Genomic DNA, 5,575 nt, shown 5'->3' with positions numbered 1-5,575 from the left:
AAAAAGTTCTACATTATGACAGATAATGTACTACACATTCAAAATGGTGCATTAAAACTCAACAATTATTGGGACGAGTGGATATTGTAAGGTCAGACGAAACTTTATTCATTTCAAAAGACATTCTTGCGCCAGAATTGCTAAAAAATGAGAACAACGTACGAATAATTGTTTTTAAAAGTAATACAAGTACACAAGTGTATGAGAGGGTAATTCTAACAAAAGATGAATTCAGAAGATAGACAGATGTTCAGTAGTTTATTTATATTTATATTTAGTGTGCACAAACGGTATAAACAACTTTACTGTACCCTGAACGTCTCCCTGCGAATGTGAAGTACGCCGCTGACGTAAACTGTCGGTGAGGAAAAAAAGTGACGCTGACACACATACATTCAAGCCTGAGCCGAGAAGGGGGAATAGCGTTTTGTTTCTTTTTTCTTTAATTTGTATCCTTTTATTCTTTGGCGTTGTGTTGTTACTTCGCTGTATTCCTGCAACGACTATCAACTGTCTCGCTCCTCAGCTCGTGCTCTCTATAGTTAACGTTCATGCCGCTCTCCCCTCACGCGGCGCTATTTTGACAGTCGGGGTCGCAGCTAGCAGCTCCATTATTTTAGCATTGGTAAGTCATTCGGAAAGCTAGTTTACCATTCCAGCTAGCAACTCCTATTTTAAGACCTGACAGTGCTGCTAGTACAGGTTTACAACAAGGTACGCCTTCCTGTAAAAATATGTTTCTTCGTTGGCTAACCAGTTGTATTATACAGGCACAGTTTTGTTAACGTAGGGTTGCTAGCGTACACTGAAAATAAAAGGCTAGCTAGTGTGCTAACATTAGCTAGGTTTGCTAGGTGCTGTAGGTGGCTAATTATACTCGCCGGAGGAAGCAAGCTAATACCGTGAGCTAGCTATTGTTAGCGTGTGGGCAAGCTAATATTTTCAGTCACTTGCACAGCCAAGGCTCTGACCATACTGCCATCTGTTTTCTACAGACACTACTTGAAGGATTCTCCACTCGGCACATACGGACAGGAAAGCGGTGAGTTTAAGATGACTTGAGATAACTTATATTCGATTATCAGTGATTTTGGGTCATATATATAACGTGACGTTAAGCACCATCTTTAAAGTCCTCGATCTCCTTGCCTGACACGAGATGGCTATGTTAAAATGTTATCCTTCTAATCTTAGCTGGGAGATGTGACTGAAACTCGGTGCAGGACTGCGTAACTAGGAATAAAGTGATTAGCGAATTAGCTGGTCTAATCAGAATTAATTTGGAAATTGTTTGTAGCTGTTCGTGGCAATCACGTTGAAAGCCCACCTTAGCTGGTGACAACAAGGTGTTATTGGTTTATGGCCATATCCGTGCTGGTATACTGCATGTTTGTGTCCACTGGTATTCAGAAACGACAACAAATAAGGTGCAGATGTAACAACAAATCAGCTGGAAGTAAGAACGCCCCTAGCTTATACTAATAATTGTATGTTTGTGGTGTATGAGGGTCAACTGAAGTGAGCTGATATATATACTTCTGGGCTCTGTTGATTGCATTAAACATTGCATACTTCCGTTGTCATCCTCAAAATTAAAGTAATATTTATCGTCCAAGGCCTGGCTCCCTGAGGCATTTTCTTTTTTTGACTCGGTGTGATAAAACGCACACAATTGAGGAGGATTCAACTAGGAATTAGGGTTTTGTAGAGAAAAATACTTGAATAATGGTCATTGGTCTTTTGTGTCTTGGCTTTAGCTTAACATGTTGATGCTCAAGCTGGAAATGGATGGCAAGACTGTTGTCGAACTAGGTGGGATCACAGCACAGACTTTCAGAGCTGTGATTACAACATCTGCTCTGGGAAAACAGCATGTGTATCGGGAAAAATAAATATTCATTACAATAGGTCATTCGTGTGTTGCAGCCAATTGAAAAGTGGCAGGCAAGGACTGCAATAGATGCATTTGAAGTTGCGACTCTCTTTTACTTTGTAGACTGATCCAAGTAAGTATTACAGGTTAAGAGGTTCACCTACTGAGCAATGTCAGTACTTCTATGGTAAAGCATTGGTATACACACTGTGCTACGTTTTGTACCAGATATGACCTCATTATAGCTTTTTTCTCTTCACCTTTTACTTTGTCAACCTTTCTTTTCTAACTAATACCGAGTAAAATCGCAGGGGAAAGGGTAGTATCATTAAGAAAAGGCTTATCCGTTGTAAGGACTGATGGAGGTGAGTCATGAATCAACAGTCTGCTGTTGCTAAGGCCAGTAATAAGAAAGATGGCGTATTCTGCCTCCCTGTCAACATTCCCCCCCATACCAATACATTGTTAAAAACGGATGTTTTGGATGCACTTGGATAATACTTGAATATGAGATTTGATTTGCTTAGTAGTGTGCTTATTGATTTTGAGTTTGTTTGCAGGATACATAACTATTAACTGATAATTATTTATTCATACATCAGTTGAACATGTCAGTTCATGTGTTGCATGTAACCTACTTGCAACACATTACTTTTACTGTATCTACTTCCTATGATCAAATATGTATACAAGCCAAGATGGATGGTGTAAAAGCAATTTTAATGCTGTTTCTACAGAGTGGTGTAATTTGAAATAAGCAGCTATCATCCCATAAGCAATGATCTGTACTGTTATTTGTCAGCGAGGTATCCATATCTTCTTTCGTCTCTGCATTCTGTTTGCAGCAGCATAAGCAGAAGAGAGGCTTTTTCTAGAGAGATTTGAAGAGCTATTTATAGATCTCTGCCAGAGCACCAGGCGTGGTGCTGTTGCTGCTGCTCCTATGTCTCTCTTCTCTTAACCACTCCTGCTTCTGTTTCTCTGTCCCTCTCCTTCTTTATTCGTCTCCTCTTTTCCTGCCGTAAGCCTATCCAAAGACTGTGCTGCCTGATTGTCTTCAATGTAATTGGCTCAAAGCTGGAGGGTTTACATATACTAGTTCAAAAGGGAAAAAAACTGAAATCACATTTTGAAATGTACAGATGAATTTAGTGTTTGAAAGAGTGCCTGTTTTTTTTTTATTAGAACATCTTTGAAAAAAACAAACAATGGTTTTAGAAAGATAATCAACTACTTAATGCAAGAGTCCCTTCATTTGATTAGGGGCACACTAGGCCTTGTGTAACCCATTCTAAATGAAAAGTCAATATGAAACTGGTCGTATTTAGTGAAGCCCTGTTTACTTTGTAAATAATAACCATTTGTATAGTAATTAATGATAATGTTACATCAGTCATCATGTGTTGCTTGTAGGGACTGCAACATCTTGTGATTGTGTTCAAGAACGGTTTATCTCCGGTATCTTTGGCAACTGATCCTTGCTCTGCTCCTCCCCCTTTTCCTTCCTGCTTTATAAGCCCTTTGCTGTCCTACCTTGCTGCCCTCTGAAAGAGGCTACCTGGCCGCCCAAATGCAGAAGAAGCTTCTGAACTTGGTTTGAGGAATTAGCTGGCATTAGTGCATACCATCCTCTTTATCCTAGTCATGTGGTCAAACCTGCTGGGATTGCAGTCATTGGTTGGTTTCTCGTCCTAACTTGGCTAAGTTAGATAGAAGGCCAGTTGTGAGCTACACATTAGTCTACGTTGTAACTATGCTAAATGTATACACTTTAAAAGGCAAATATACTGTTTATTCTAAAACAGAATATAGGCTTACTGTATTAGCCTGGACAGGCTTTTAAACACCAACAACTTTATACTCATGCTGACGAAGAACATTGCCTTGCTAAATGGCAATAGTTACATTTAAGATTTGCTTCTTTATAATATAAGTGGCAGACATATTCTTGGCAAACAAACAGCACCATAGGAACTTTTACAACTACTCGTTTTTTTTGCTTCAATTGTACTGGTTTTGGCTAGAGCAGTGTAGTGTCCTTGGAAATCAAGAAGGAAATATTGTCATGCTCCGGAATGATCTAATATTAGTATAAGGTTCCAGCACCAGCACACAACAACAATGTGTATTCAAACTTTAATGCAAGAGCTGAAAGTAATTGCATAATGTGCCCATCCATCTTTACTTTTATAAACTATGAAAAGGATTCTTCTACCAGGCAGTAATACCACAGATGGGCTTTCACATATTATAGATTGAAAACAATTAATATAATACAGTTTAAGTGAGGAAAGAATGAGATGATACCCAGTAAATCCACAAAATCCAGTAATGAAAGCCCTGGGTGTTGACCGGGCACCCAATAACTCAAACAACTTGGGTTGAATGCAAAAATCCAGCATCCCTGAACACAGGGTTGCTAATTAGAGGTGTTGACCTGTACCTCTGATTATGCACATATCAACCTGTGCATTGCATCTGATGAAGTTGTACAAAATGATCTTTATTTTGCATATAGGTTAAAACTTTTCACAGAGCAGTTGCGTCCTGTCAATTTTAAAGAACTCATCCATCTAGGAGACAGACATACCTGGACTTGTCTACCTTACCATGAGTTCCCTGCCGGTTTCCTTTGACGCTGAACTTTTGACTGCCTCTTCTACTGCGTCTTTCAGCTGCTGTTTCGCAGTAGGGGAGCTGCAGGGAAAAGATGCAAATATGTCCTCTTGTGGGATTAAGGTTTTCCGAGTTAATGAGGTGGTTTCATTATTTCTCCCCACAATTTATTTCCTTCAAAACCACGCTTTTTTTTATTATTTATTTTGGAAAGTTGCAGCAATGCTCTGTTTCACCAGCAGCTGTCAGTACTTTGAGCTCATTCAGTTAGTCTGCACACAGGCTACAGCTTCATGTATGTCAAAGAAATGAAGATGATTGAATGGTGACTAGAATGTGCCTGGATTGAACCTTCTGCCTCCCTGCGGATGTATGCCTATATTATTTAAAAAAAAAAAAAGTAAAGTAGCAAACCTCAAATATTAGTTGTAAAAGAATAAACGTATATACTGTAACCTCTCATATATTTATCCTCCTGTCATATCAAGTGACCTACTGGGTTCGCCAAGCAACCCTTTCCACAGCTGGACTTCTTGCTAGCTCCCGTTTGGCTGTCATTGCAATTATATTGTTACAAAGAGGCAGAGAGCAAACAAGATATGTAAGAGCGAGAGAGGGAATCCACACGAAAGGGAGGGTTGGAGGAGAAGGGAGCGGTGCAAACTGTGCGCATGATAGCATACGAGCAGTAGGGAGAGAGGGAGGCAGCTAGCAAGGCTTTCTGTTTCCCTGTAGTGTGTGTGCTTCATTCAGAAAAAGAGAGGGGGCCAAACATGAGTTGTCTTTCCACGTTCATGAAATCCATTAACAAACCAGAGCTGTTGGCATCTACAGATAGAGAGGAAGATAGCATTCGTAAAGACGAGGAAAGTAGAATGAGCTGGAGAGAGTGACGGAGGTAAACACCCCTGAAAGTCAGCTATTTACATGCTGCAAGGAATGGAATTCATTCATCTCTGCTACTTAGCAAAAGAAAACTAGCATGTTTTTTGCTCCATAGCTGCTGCTCTTGCAATAATGTGCTTTTACCTGAGAGACACCTGATGCCATCTGGAGATTCACAGAGCTGAACTCAAATACAGTAAG

The 5,575-nt window shown here is 39.8% G+C and overlaps 1 protein-coding gene across 11 annotated transcripts in view; it reads left to right on the top strand.

Annotated features, from left to right (window-relative positions):
- Positions 1–331: 331 nt before the first annotated feature.
- r3hdm2 (R3H domain containing 2) overlaps positions 332–5,575 on the top strand; it is a 50,109-nt gene continuing 44,865 nt past the window's right edge. For 8 of the 11 annotated variants that reach the window (XM_079683753.1, XM_079683757.1, XM_079683754.1 and 5 more), the window contains exons 1-2: positions 332–625; positions 996–1,042. The gene's annotated coding sequence lies outside the window, so the exon portion shown is untranslated. Of the gene's footprint in view, positions 715–878; positions 903–995; positions 1,043–5,575 lie in introns of those variants that run through there. The other 3 variants (XM_079683751.1, XM_079683750.1, XM_079683752.1) reach the window with 3 other exon arrangements.

Source organism: Notothenia rossii, assembly GCF_949606895.1.
Source record: "Notothenia rossii genome assembly, chromosome: 5".
NCBI lineage: Eukaryota > Metazoa > Chordata > Actinopteri > Perciformes > Nototheniidae > Notothenia > Notothenia rossii.
The sequence above is the reverse complement of the archived record's forward strand: the minus strand, read 5'-3'. Positions and strand labels throughout refer to the sequence as shown.